Source organism: Hyla sarda, chromosome 3 (assembly GCF_029499605.1).
Source record: "Hyla sarda isolate aHylSar1 chromosome 3, aHylSar1.hap1, whole genome shotgun sequence".
NCBI lineage: Eukaryota > Metazoa > Chordata > Amphibia > Anura > Hylidae > Hyla > Hyla sarda.
In genome coordinates, this window is record NC_079191.1 from 406352449 (window position 1) to 406365914 (window position 13466).

General features: G+C 46.5%; 1 protein-coding gene across 5 annotated transcripts in view; it reads left to right on the forward strand.

Moving 5' to 3' along the window:
• Positions 1–13466, forward strand: part of THADA (THADA armadillo repeat containing) — a 706980-nt gene that overhangs the window by 286091 nt on the left and 407423 nt on the right. The window lies entirely within an intron of this gene.

Consider the following 13466-nt stretch of genomic DNA (forward strand, 5'->3'; position numbering starts at 1 on the left):
AGCTGTCGCAGTTGACCGCCATGTTACAGCAACTTCTGCCTCTGCTACAGCAGCAACCATCTCCTCCGCCAGCTCCTGCACCTCCTCCGCAGCGAGTGGCCGCTCCTAACCTACGCTTGTCCCTGCCGGACAAATTTGATGGGGACTCTAAACTCTGCCGTGGATTTTTGTCTCAGTGTTCCCTGCATATGGAGATGTTGTCGGACTTGTTTCCTACAGAACGGTCTAAGGTGGCGTTCGTAGTAAGCCTTCTTTCAGGAAAGGCCTTGTCTTGGGCCACACCGCTCTGGGACCGCAATGATCCTGCCACAGCCACAGTCCAGTCCTTCTTCGCTGAAGTCCGAAGTGTCTTCGAGGAACCTGCCCGAGCCTCTTCTGCCGAGACTGCCTTGCTGAACCTGGTCCAGGGTAATTCTTCCGTTGGCGAGTACGCCATACAATTCCGTACTTTTGCTTCTGAACTATCCTGGAATAATGAGGCTCTCTGCGCGACCTTTAAAAAAGGCCTATCCAGTCGCATCAAGGATGTGCTGGCCGCACGAGAGATCCCTGCCAACCTCCAAGAACTCATCCATTTGGCTACCCGCATTGACATGCGTTTTTCTGAGAGACACCAAGAGCTCCGCCAGGAAAAAGACTTAGATCTCTGGGCACCTCTCCCACAGCATCCTTTGCAGTCTTCGCCTGGGCCTCCCGCCGAGGAGGCCATGCAAGTGGATCGGTCTCGCCTGACCCAGGAAGAGAGGAATCGCCGTAGAGAAGAAAATCTCTGTCTGTACTGTGCCAGTACTGAGCATTTCTTGGTGGGTTGCCCTATCCGTCCTCCACGCCTGGGAAACGCACGCACGCACCCAGCTCACGTGGGTGTGGCGTCTCTTGGTTCTAAGTCTGCTTCTCCACGTCTCACGGTGCCCGTGCGGATTTCTCCTACAGCCAACTCCTCCCTCTCAGCCGTGGCCTGCTTGGACTCTGGTGCCTCCGGGAATTTTATTTTGGAGTCCTTTGTTAATAAATTCAGCATCCCGGTGACCCGTCTCGTCAAGCCGCTCTACATTTCCGCGGTCAACGGAGCCAGATTGGACTGCACCGTGCGTTACCGCACAGAACCCCTACTCATGTCTATTGGACCCCACCTCGAGAGGATTGAGCTATTCGTTCTCCCCGGCTGTACCTCTGAGGTCCTCCTCGGTCTGCCATGGCTCCGGCTTCATTCGCCCACCCTTGATTGGACCACCGGGGAGATCAAGTACTGGGACTCTGCCTGCCACAGGAAGTGCCTCTCCCCCCCTCCCAGTCCCGTCTGGCAAGCCTCTGTGCCTCCTCATGGCTCCCGTCCTTGTGTCTCCCTGCCCCGTGCCAAGCTTCACCCTCTGCCCCCCCTCCCCATTCCTACTCCTGCTGTACTGCCTGCCATTGAGGAAACCATCCATTCTTTCCCGGTGTCCTCATCCCAGGGGAGGCAGTCACCGGACAAAAAAAAGGGGAGACCTAAGGGGGGGGGTACTGTTACGCCTAGCGCTCCGGGTCCCCGCTCCTCCCCGGAGCGTTCACGGCGTCTTTCTCCCTGCAGCTCCCCGGTCAGTCCCGCTGACCGGGAGCGCTGCACTGTCATGGCCGTCGGGGATGCGATTCGCACAGCGGGACGCGCCCGCTCGCGAATCGCATCCCAGGTCACTTACCCGTCCCGGTCCCCTGCTGTCATGTGCTGGCGCGCGCGGCTCCGCTCTCTAGGGCGCGCGCGCGCCAGCTCTCTGAGACTTAAAGGGCCAGTGCACCAATGATTGGTGCCTGGCCCAATTAGCTTAATTGGCTTCCACCTGCTCCCTGACTATATCTGACCTCCTCCCATGCACTCCCTTGCCGGATCTTGTTGCCTTGTGCCAGTGAAAGCGTTTAGTGTGTCCAAAGCCTGTGTACCTGAACTTCTGCTATCCATCCTGACTACGAACCTTGCCGCCTGCCCCCGACCTTCTGCTACGTCTGACCTTGCCTCTGCCTAGTCCTTCTGTCCCACGCCTTCTCAGCAGTCAGCGAGGTAGAGCCGTTGCTAGTGGATACGACCTGGTTGCTACTGCCGCAGCAAGACCATCCCGCTTTGCGGCGGGCTCTGGTGAAAACCAGTAGCCTCTTAGAACCGGTCCACTAGCACGGTCCACGCCAATCCCTCGCTGACACAGCGGATCCACAACCCGTAAGCCGAATCGTGACAGTAATGCACAGTGAAGATGTATTATGCCATAGTGTAGTACAAGGACCGTTTCGGCAGACAGCTGAGGAAGGCTCCCACGCCGAAACACGTCCTTGTACTACACTATAACATCATCTTTTTTCTACCTGTGGCTTTACCCTACCTCGTGCATGACCGCAGATTCCATGGAAGTGCTGACATATCCCTATATTAAAGGGGTACTCCGGCCCTGAGACATCTTATCCCCTATCCAAAGGATAGGGGATAAGATGTCTCACCGCAGGGGTCCCAATCTTGTATTCGCCACCCACCTTTTTAAGCTGCACGCCGCAGTGCCAGCTCACAAACAGCCGGGGCCAGAATATCGTGATGTCACGCCCCCTCCCATAGACTTGCATAGAGGGGCAGGGGGTGGTGATGTCACACAGGGGCGGAGTCGTGACGTCACCATACTCCGGCCCCGTGGTCGCCACCCGGCTGTTTGTGAGCTGGCACTGCGGCGGCGTGCAGCTCAAAAAGGTGGGTGGCGAATACAAGATTGCGGGGGTCCCCAGCAGCGTTGAGACATCTTATTCCCTATCCTTTGGATAGGGGATAAGATGTCTCAGGGCCGGAGTACCCCTTTAAACTTCTTTTATACAGGGGACCAAAGTTGGACACAATACTCCATATGGGGTCTGACTCTCAGTCTCCCAATCTATTATATGGCTAGTGAGTGCTTCATGCCTGTGACCCCAGTCTGCGTGCTCCAGAATTTCTAAGTTTCCTTCCCATAGTGATATTTGCTTAATAAATGAGGTCTCCTTGGTTTGCATTTGTTTTTGGTACAACTCAGCTTGTGTTCCTGACCACATTCTCCATTCTACCGCCAGCCTGACTTCGCCAGCTTAGACTCCTGCACCATCGATAACATTTTCTTTCTGCTGTCTTGGTGTTTCCCTATTTATCGAAAACCACCCTACTTTCTGCTAAGTCACACCCCTTTTATGGACAAGGTAGAAAAGTGTTTAAAACATAATGAAGATGCATCTCTCTTTAAAGCATATCTCTCATTGTATTGTCAATTTTATGAAAAATAACAGCACTGTGCACAACAGTCATTTTCCTAAATTACGTAAATTTTTAATTCCTAAATGCCTGATCGGGGATGCCGTTCTCACCGCTGTATATTACAGTGCTATAGGAGGCAAAGCTTCCTGTTGCATAGCCACAGCACCCGTCACCTGCGTAAGACCCATTGGCATAGAATCACATTATGCTGGGTCCCACGCTGGAGGTGGGTGTTGTGGAGACAGATCTGGAATATCCATCATTTATTGCACAGTTATATATATACAGCGGGATAAACAACGCCCCGTTCAGGCATTTGGGCACTGAATTTAAAAAATATTTTAATTTTTTTTATACCATTTAAAATACAATGAGAGGCACGCTTTAAAGGGGTACTCCTGTGGAAATTATTTTTATTTTTTTTAAATCAACTGGTGCCAGAAAGTTAAAGGAAAACTGTCACATATTTTCTCTCGCACTATCCACAGGTATTGATGGATAGTGCGGGAGACACTGATTTCTATGAGCCCTACCTTGACCGGATCCGCCCAGCCGTTCGCCCGCAATCGTAGTTTTATTATATATGGAAACCTGTCTGTAACTGGCATGGGCGGGGCTTCTGTAGCTTAACTGACACTGACGTCAGTGCCGCCGTCCGCAGCGCCACCTGCTTATGAATATTCATCCCCCGTCCCTCCAGTTAGGAGTGGCGAAGAGAGGGAGAGCTGGAGGGAGGGGGAATGAATATTCATAAGCGGCGCTGACGTCAGTGCCAGTTAAGCTACAGAAGCCCCGCCCATGCCAGTTACAGACAGATTTCCACATATAATAAAACTACGATTGCGGGTGAACGGCCGAGCACATCCGGGCAAGGTAGGGCTCATAGAAATCGCTGTCTCCTGCACTATCCATCAATACCTGTGGATAGTGCGGGAAAAAACATGTGACAGTTTTCCTTTAAACAGATTTGTAAATGACTTCCTTTAAATAAAAAAATCTTCACCCTTCCAGTACTTTTTAGCAGCTGTATGCTACAGAGGAAATTCTTTTTTTTGAATTTCTTTTTTTTGTCTTGTCCACAGTGCCCTCTGCTGACACCTGATGCCCGTATCCGGAACTGTCCAGAGCAGGAAAAAATCCCCATAGCAAACCTATGTCAGCAGAGAGCACTGTGGAAAATACAAAAAAGAAATTCAAAAAGAAAAGAATTTCCTCTGGAGCATACATCCGCTAAAAAGTTCTGGAAGGGTAAAGATTTCTTAATAGGAGTAATTTACAAATCTAATAATAAAATGATGTATAATTAATTTTGCAATTAATTATATACCAGTCCTCAAAGGTGCATATGAGGGAAAAAAAAAGGATTGGAGAAGGTGGGTCCAATAATAAAATGTCAATTTATTCAGATAGACAAAAATATACTAAAATAAATAAAAACATTTTATGACATCAAAGTCTCCTGTCGCCCTAGCAGAGCTCTTGCATAGGGTGAAGGAGCTGTGACAAGTGTGGTACAATATGTTAAAATCAGTGACAATGGAATGGACAGTGCAAGTGTGTATACCAGCTAAATATTGGAGTAGCAGCTGGATAAAATGTAGAAGATACGGTATTAGCGCATCTTATACATTTTATCCAGCTGCTACCCCAATATTTAGTTGGTATACACACTTGCACTGTCCATTCCATTGTCACTGATTTTAACATATTGTACCACACTTGTCACAGCTCCTTCACCCTATGCAAGAGCCCTGCTAGGGCGACAGGAGTCTTTGATGTCATAACATTTTTTATTTATTTTAGTATATTTTTGAATAAATAAATAAAATGTATTCTGAATAAATTGTCATTTTATTATTGGACCCATTTTCTCCAATCCTTTTTTTTTCTCATATGCGCCTTTGAGGACTGGTATATAATTAATAGCAAAATTAATTATACATCATTTTATTATTACGTTGTTTTGGCCTTTTTTGGGTGAAGGCATCACCAGTAACCTTGGGTACATATTTCCTAGTCCAAGTGAGCTACACATCTTTTATAATTTACAAATCTGTTTAACTTTCTGGCACCAGTTGATTAAAAAAAAAAAAAAAAAATGTTACCTCTGGAGTACCCCTTTAAGGCAGGGTATATACGGCAACATTGGTTATCTTCAAGTCACGTAAAATCACAGCAACACTGTCTTGATGTTTCTCTTTGTGCGTCTATTGGAATAACAAAAAAGCCATAAAAAAATAATCAGTGTTTGCGAATAACTGAACAGATAATTCCATAGATTAGATTTCTTATTCCATAGATTAGATTTCTTCTTCCATAGATTAGACTATCCCATCTTGAGTAGCAGTTCCACCAACAATGTAGTTCTTGGCCTTGCAAAGATCAAACGGCTGCACATAACCTTCCAAACCCTAAACCCCTGTGCATGTTGTCACCTATTGTCGTCTGTGGCCACTTGGGTTTATGCAAATGTTATTGGGCATTGTCAAGCATATTATCCATCAAGCCCCAACATTGTAGTCCCCTTCCCATCCTATGAGCATTGTAAGGCAAGTCATAAGTCTGCTACTCACATAGTAGATAATAAAGAAACAACTGACTACTTATTATACTCCACAAATAAACATTCGGTTGACTGTTATTTAAAGGATAAGCCCTAAATATCAGATTGGGAATGGGGCTTCAAGCATTCCTGCGAATACTGCGGCATCTATATCGCTTACTTAGGTTTGGTAGCATCTTTTCCTGATCTAACATTTTGTCCTGTTCACGAGCTGAAGTTCCGGGTGTAGTCAGTATTGAATGTATAGAACAGTGCCTGGTAAGTATGAAAGATGTCTCAGTTTTTGTATGAGCGCCATGACACCTTTAATCGACAGGGGTTATGGGAACCGCCCTCCTCCGATCTGATATTAAGGGCTTATCCTAAGGAAAGGCCAATAATATTAGATTTTTATTTTTCCTTTTTCTTTAACCGAGGCACGTGCTCTCTATCACCCAAAGTGCAAGAAAAAGTGCAAATGTGTCACACAAATAAAAAATGTGCACAAAGGATGCGGTCTATCGCTAAGCCCTTCTCCAACAGGAGAGAGGCCCCCCAACAAACCTTACGCTTCACCTCCAGGCCAAAAGGCACCTGCAAGGATCCAGGTTCGATGCCCCTTTCCACCAAAGCTACTAAGAGACCACAAATGCACCTGGCTTCAACCCAGGCGTTAACCAGGGTATCGGCCAAGGAGCCGTATACTGGTGACATCTTCACCGAAGCCAAGATGCCCAGGGGTTGCAGGGAGGTGAGGAACCTAATGGCTACACACACCTCCCCTATACCACCAGGAGGGACACCCAAAAGGGCTACCGCATCCTGACAATCCTCTGTACAGACAAACACGTAAAACAAAAATAATAAATAAGTGGATGAGTGCAGATATACTACCCAGTCATCTGGCCGGATCTATAAAAATTTCCCAGATCCTAGCCAGAAGCCAGGTATACCAAGGGTGAGTGCCTAAGGTGAAGAGTAATGGTGCAGTGCGTTCACTCAGTGAGTTATAACACCCAGTGAGTTTCGGCACCTCTGGGTCACCACTCCCCGAAGCACTAAAGTACCTCGGCTCTACACCCTCCCAGCCTCATGGCGAGACCCGGAGGAAACAGGTCACATCAGGGCAGCCGTTGAGCTGGTCCTGTGGCACCAGCCCCCGAACGCCCCTGAACACCTGCTCCTCCATGTAGCAATCCATACCTACCAGTGGACTGCCTGATAAGTGGACTACACTTGATCTTAGCCAAAAGGCCGTGAAGCGATAGTATTTGATGACCCAGGAAACTCCTTTAGGGCCCGTTCACACGTGAGTATTTTATGCTGCAGATTTGCTGTAGCTGATTTTGCTACCATTGAAGTCAATGGGCAGCAAAACTGCAGCAAAAATACGCATGTGTGAACGGATCCTTAGGGTCCATTCACACATGCATATTTTGCTGCAGATTTTGGTGTGGATTTTGCTGCAGCTTTTTCAGCTGCTTATTTTCTACTGGTAAGTAGTGTTGAGTGCGAATATTCGAATTGTGAATTTTTTTCTCGAATATTGGCACTTTGGGATTTCGCAGATATTTAGAATATCGTCAATTATATTAGTTATGAGAAATATTCTTTTTTTTTTCTTTTCACAGTACACATCACAATGATGTGTACTTTGTAAAATAAAAAGTGATCATCCCTCCCTGCTTGCAGATTGTTGTCCAAAGAAGGCCAATATGCGAATGCGAATTTTATGTGAAAAATATGCGAATATCGGCACTTCCAGAGGACACTGATCCCTCCCTTCTTTTAGCTTGTGGGCCAATGAGAAGGATGCAAATACAGTTGTCAGAGGTTAGGAACATCCCTAGCAACCAATAGGAAAGTAGTAAGTTGAAAGATATAATCGTGCATGCTGCGAATTTTATTACGAATTTCGCATGAAAAAAAATGAACGAATAAGCCAAATTTGCGAATATAGGATGAATATTCGTCCAAATATTCGCGAAATATCGCACATTCGAATATGGCCCCTGCTGCTCATCACTACTGGCAAGTCAATGTAAAAATGAGCAGCAGGAAATAAAAAGAAGCAAATCAGCTGCAGAAAATTCGCAGCAAAATATGCCTGTGTGCACGGACCCTTGTACAGGATCTGCTGCATATTTTACAGAAAATAATTGGCTGCTGATTTTGTCACATGTAGACTGCAATCTCAGCTGCAGAAAATATTCAGCAAAGTATGCAGCACATCTAGTACATTTGAAGGTACCCTAAGGGTCCAGTCACATAGATGGATTTTCGTGTCCGCTCATGACTGCCGGTGATTTGCCATGGAATGTGTTGCATGACTCTGCACTTTCGAGTGCTGGACTAAGGCTGCATTCACATCTTGTTTTTGCAATACAGTTCCTGTATCCTTATTTAGTGAAAAAAAAAAGTATGGAACCGTATTGCAAACCGTATGTATAGACATTTTATAGAAAACCGTATGCCAACCGTGGCATGCGGTTGTGTACGTTTTGCATCATTTACGTTTTTTCCGTTTTTTTCCCGTACACAAAGCCGTAGTCTACTACGGTTTTATGTCCGGGTGAAAAAAACTGATAAAACCAGTATACGTTTTTTTTGTTTTTTTTTTAAATGGTGGTCTATGGGAACCATACTGAACCGTATGTGCGTATGGTTCCATCCGGTTTGCACAATACGGTTTTGCAGTTTGCACATGCACAGTGCACACCGAAAGTTCTTCCCACAAATAGAACAAGAAGAACTTTATTTAATTAAGGACAAACATAAAACCGTATCAGTTTTTTTTTTCAAAAAACGTATTAAACCGTATGCAACCGAACATCCTTTTTCAAACCGTATACGGTTTAAAACCGTACAGAGGTCTATACGGTTGTACACAGTTGTATACGGTTCGGTCCGGTTTTGAGACATGATATGGGAACGGTATTGCAAAAACGAGATGTGAATGCAGTCTAAGGCTGGGTTCACACCACGTTTTTCAAATACGGTAACCTTATACGGTTTTCCGCAAAAAAACGTATACGACCGTATCCGAAACCGTATGCATAGAGAATGCATTGTAAACCGTTCTTTTAACATTGTTGTCTATGAGATCCGTATGAGATCCGTACACAGAATTTCAGAATACGGTTGCACGCGGTTTTGCTAATCCGTTTTTGGAGTTGACACATGCGCAGATTGGAATTTCAAAAGAACAATAGTAACTTTATTAAATTGCTGGTAAACTAATTCCAACAAAATAGCAAAACCGTTGGCAAAAACTGATGCAAACGGATAGAACCGTAGGGGGAAAAACCGTATACGTTTTAATTTGGAGTCATACGGTGGTATACGGTTGCATACGGTTTTTGCCATACGTTTTTTAGTGGAAAACCGTATACGGTAACCGTATTTGAAAAACGTGGTGTGAACCCAGCCTAAGGCTGCTTTATTGGCTGATATGCACACACTCGTTCTCTACCATTGGTCCATTGCAAAACACAAAATATGGCACTACACCGGCATGGCAGCGCATCTGCAGCATCAAATACCTTGCGGATGCGCTCCCTTGTGACCCTACCCTTAGACAGCATGAAATCATGCAATCATGCAGGGGGAATTCATCAATCCCTGCGTCAGTGTGGCAGTTTTTTTTTTTTAGTTTTTTTTTGTGCATAGTGGGAATTTTTTTTTCTGCTAAATTTTTTGCTGCAAACATTGGGCTATGTCAATTTTCCTACTGTGCATTGATACAGGGAATTTCCCCCTATGTGTGAACATACCCTAAGCCATGTTAAAGGCCAGTCAGTAAAGTCAAATATGCCAAATTTATTCTGGCGCACACTCCGTAATTAATTTAGTGTTTCGATTGTGCTGAAGACAAAAAAAAATTATCTAAATCTCCTCTAAGCAGGTGTGGAGTTGTTCTGCAATTTATGCTTTTAATCTGTCTTATAAATCTACTGGAAACTTGCTGACATAGTTTACATTACACTCTTTTCTCAACACCTATGTAAGGGGACAAAAAGCCATAAAAGATGCCGTACGCCTTCATTTGATAATTTGCACGAACTGCATAATAATCCCCCCCCCCCCCCCCCCAATTTGCTGAATTAACCATTGAAACTAACCAGGGCTGTGGAGTTGTAGGCCAAACTTGTGACTCCAATGTTTTTCATACAATGGGGGCCATTTATCAATCTTTCTGTGAGGTAGTATAGATTTTTAAACACATTTGCTTGGTGTATTTTTTTTTTCGCAGCTGCTCAAAATTTACCAAAAGGACGCACAGGATTTGATAAATTTTGCGCAGTTATAGAAACCAGTGAACTGCAGAGTGAGGTTTAAAGTGTTACTGCGCTGCTCAGCGTTTGGAACAAACTGTTCCGAACGCTGGACCCGGCGCCGGGAGCTTATGACGTCATAGCCCCGCCCCATCATGACGTCACGTCCTGCCCCCTCAATGCAAGTCTATGGGAGGGGACGTGACAGCTGTCACGCCCCCTCCCATAGACTTGCATTGAGGGGGTGGGGCGTGATGTCACGAGGGGGCAGGGCTATGACATCACAAGCTCCCGACTCCAGCGTTCGGAACAGTTTGTTCCAAACGCTGAGCAGCGGAGTACCCCTTTAACCTTTGTTCTCTGGCATCTGAGACTTTTGTACGTGTTCTATTAGGTGGTGTAGGATCAAAAAAGAGAACTTCACCCACTGCATAAAGTGCTCCATGGTGCCCCAAACAATACACTGGTTAGAAAAATGGTCAAAAAGAACGCACAAAAAAGCCACAACATTCGCAACTACGCAACATCTTGTGCCTAAAATACACCAGAAAATCTGTGTACATCTATTGCTAAATGTCCCTCCATGACTCGGAGTTTGGTTCTAGGTCAAACTCGGACGACTCCATCAGTGACTCATGAATAATAACTAGTAATAACACATGTATTGGGATTAAAATTGTCTTTTTGTCACCTATTAAAATACATATTTAACAAGGGAAGCATTTACTACATTCATTCTAAAGTAGTAATAATATTTATTTGGACGCGGAAGTTAGAGATGGACATTTCTGCCAACTACATGACTCCGACTTCATGGCCGTGCCAAATCAGCAGCCTCTTTTGGACTTAAAATATTTTTCTACAGAAGCTGTATTGTAAATATACTATATTCTATTATATATTCTAGCATTATACAGTGACCAAATAGCAGCGCTATGCCTTTTCTGTACAGGAGTAGTTCCCATTTAGGAAGCACTCCAGGGTTAGTTTGTTAGTTTTTCCCCCCTTTGATGCTCACTGACCATCACTACAGCACCATTTGTTTCTCCAGCACAGCTGCATATATGTGTTGCACTACCCTGGTTGCCTATTCAGCTGCACAAGACCCACGGAAGGCCCTTATCTCCTGACAGTGAAACAGAAAGGTCTCTGCTTCCACCTCTGTCTGCGTCAGGAACTGTCTGGAGCAGGGGAGGTTTGTTAATGTGATTTTCTCAGGACAGTCCCTGACATGGACAGGGGTGGCAGCAGAGAGTGCTGTGGTCAGACTGGAAAGAACTACACAACTTCCTCTGGTGCATACAGCAGCTAATAAGTACTGGAAGGATAAAGATTTTTTTATAGAAATAATTTACAAATCTGTAAAACTACAAAGTATCCCTTAGCATCTTAATCTTAAAATTAACATTTAAAGTGTACCTGTCGTTAACTATTTAACAAAAACTATTGATATAATGTAGATAATACTATTAGATGCATATTTGTAATATACAGTGATTAAAAAAAGTGTATATTTTTGAGTGAAAAAAATGCTGTCCCTGCAGCTACTGTTTGTGTGTCTCTATGAGGAGTCCAAAAACAGGAAGTGAGGGAGGGACAAGCAGGGCTCTCTGTAGGCTCCTGACTTGTCAATCATCCTGATGTGTAAGCCGAGGGCACATCACAGAGCCTTACTACACGGTCAAAGGGCCCTCCCTGCTTGTCCTCAGAGTACAGAGCCTGCTTGTCCTCAGTGCACAGAGCCCTGCTTGTCCTCAGTGCACAGAGCCCTGCTTGTCCTCAGTGCACAGAGCCCTGCTTGTCCTCAGTGCACAGAGCCCTGCTTGTCCTCAGTGTACAGAGCCCTGCTTGTCCTCAGTGTACAGAGCCCTGCTTGTCCTCAGTGTACAGAGCCCCGCTTGTCCTCAGTGTACAGAGCCCTGCTTGTCCTCAGTGTACAGAGCCCTGCTTGTCCTCAGTGTACAGAGCCCTGCTTGTCCTCAGTGTACAGAGCCCTGCTTGTCCTCAGTGTACACAGCCCTGCTTGTCTTCAGTGTACAGAGCCCTGCTTGTCTTCAGTGTACACAGCCCTGCTTGTCTTCAGTGTACAGAGCCCTGCTTGTCTTCAGTGTACAGAGCCCTGCTTGTCTTCAGTGTACAGAGCCCTGCTTGTCCTCAGTGTACAGAGCCCTGCTTGTCCTCAGTGTACAGAGCCCTGCTTGTCCTCAGTGTACAGAGCCCTGCTTGTCCTCAGTGTACAGAGCCCTGCTTGTCCTCAGTGTACAGAGCCCTGCGTGTCCTCAGTGTACAGAGCCCTGCTTGTCCTCAGTGTACAGAGCCCTGCTTGTCCTCAGTGTACAGAGCCCTGCTTGTCCTCAGTGTACAGAGCCCTGCTTGTCCTCAGTGTACAGAGCCCTGCTTGTCCTCAGTGTACAGAGCCCTGCTTGTCCTCAGTGTGCAGAGCCCTGCTTGTCCTCAGTGTGCAGAGCCCTGCTTGTCCTCAGTGTGCAGAGCCCTGCTTGTCCTCAGTGTACAGAGCCCTGCTTGTCCTCAGTGTACAGAGCCCTGCTTGTCCTCAGTGTACAGAGCCCTGCTTGTCCTCAGTGTACAGAGCCCTGCTTGTCCTCAGTGTACAGAGCCCTGCTTGTCCTCAGTGTACAGAGCCCTGCTTGTCCTCAGTGTACAGAGCCCTGCTTGTCCTCAGTGTAAAGAGCCCTGCTTGTCCTCGGTGTAAAGAGCCCTGCTTGTCCTCGGTGTAAAGAGCCCTGCTTGTCCTCGGTGTACAGAGCCCTGCTTGTCCTCGGTGTACAGAGCCCTGCTTGTCCTCGGTGTACAGAGCCCTGCTTGTCCTCGGTGTACAGAGCCCTGCTTGTCCTCGGTGTACAGAGCCCTGCTTGTCCTCGGTGTACAGAGCCCTGCTTGTCCTCGGTGTACAGAGCCCTGCTTGTCCTCGGTGTACAGAGCCCTGCTTGTCCTCGGTGTACAGAGCCCTGCTTGTCCTCGGTGTACAGAGCCCTGCTTGTCCTCGGTGTACAGAGCCCTGCTTGTCCTCGGTGTACAGAGCCCTGCTTGTCCTCGGTGTACAGAGCCCTGCTTGTCCTCGGTGTACAGAGCCCTGCTTTTCCTCAGTGTACAGAGCCCTGCTTGTCCTCAGTGTACAGAGCCCTGCTTGTCCTCAGTGTACAGAGCCCTGCTTGTCCTCAGTGTACAGAGCCCTGCTTGTCCTCATTGTACAGAGCCCTGCTTGTCCTCAGTGTACAGAGCCCTGCTTGTCCTCAGTGTACAGAGCCCTGCTTGTCCTCAGTGTACAGAGCCCTGCTTGTCCTCAGTGTACAGAGCCCTGCTTGTCCTCAGTGTACAGAGCCCTGCTTGTCCTCAGTGATACATGTATATTACAAATATACATATAATGGTATTTTCTACATTATATAAA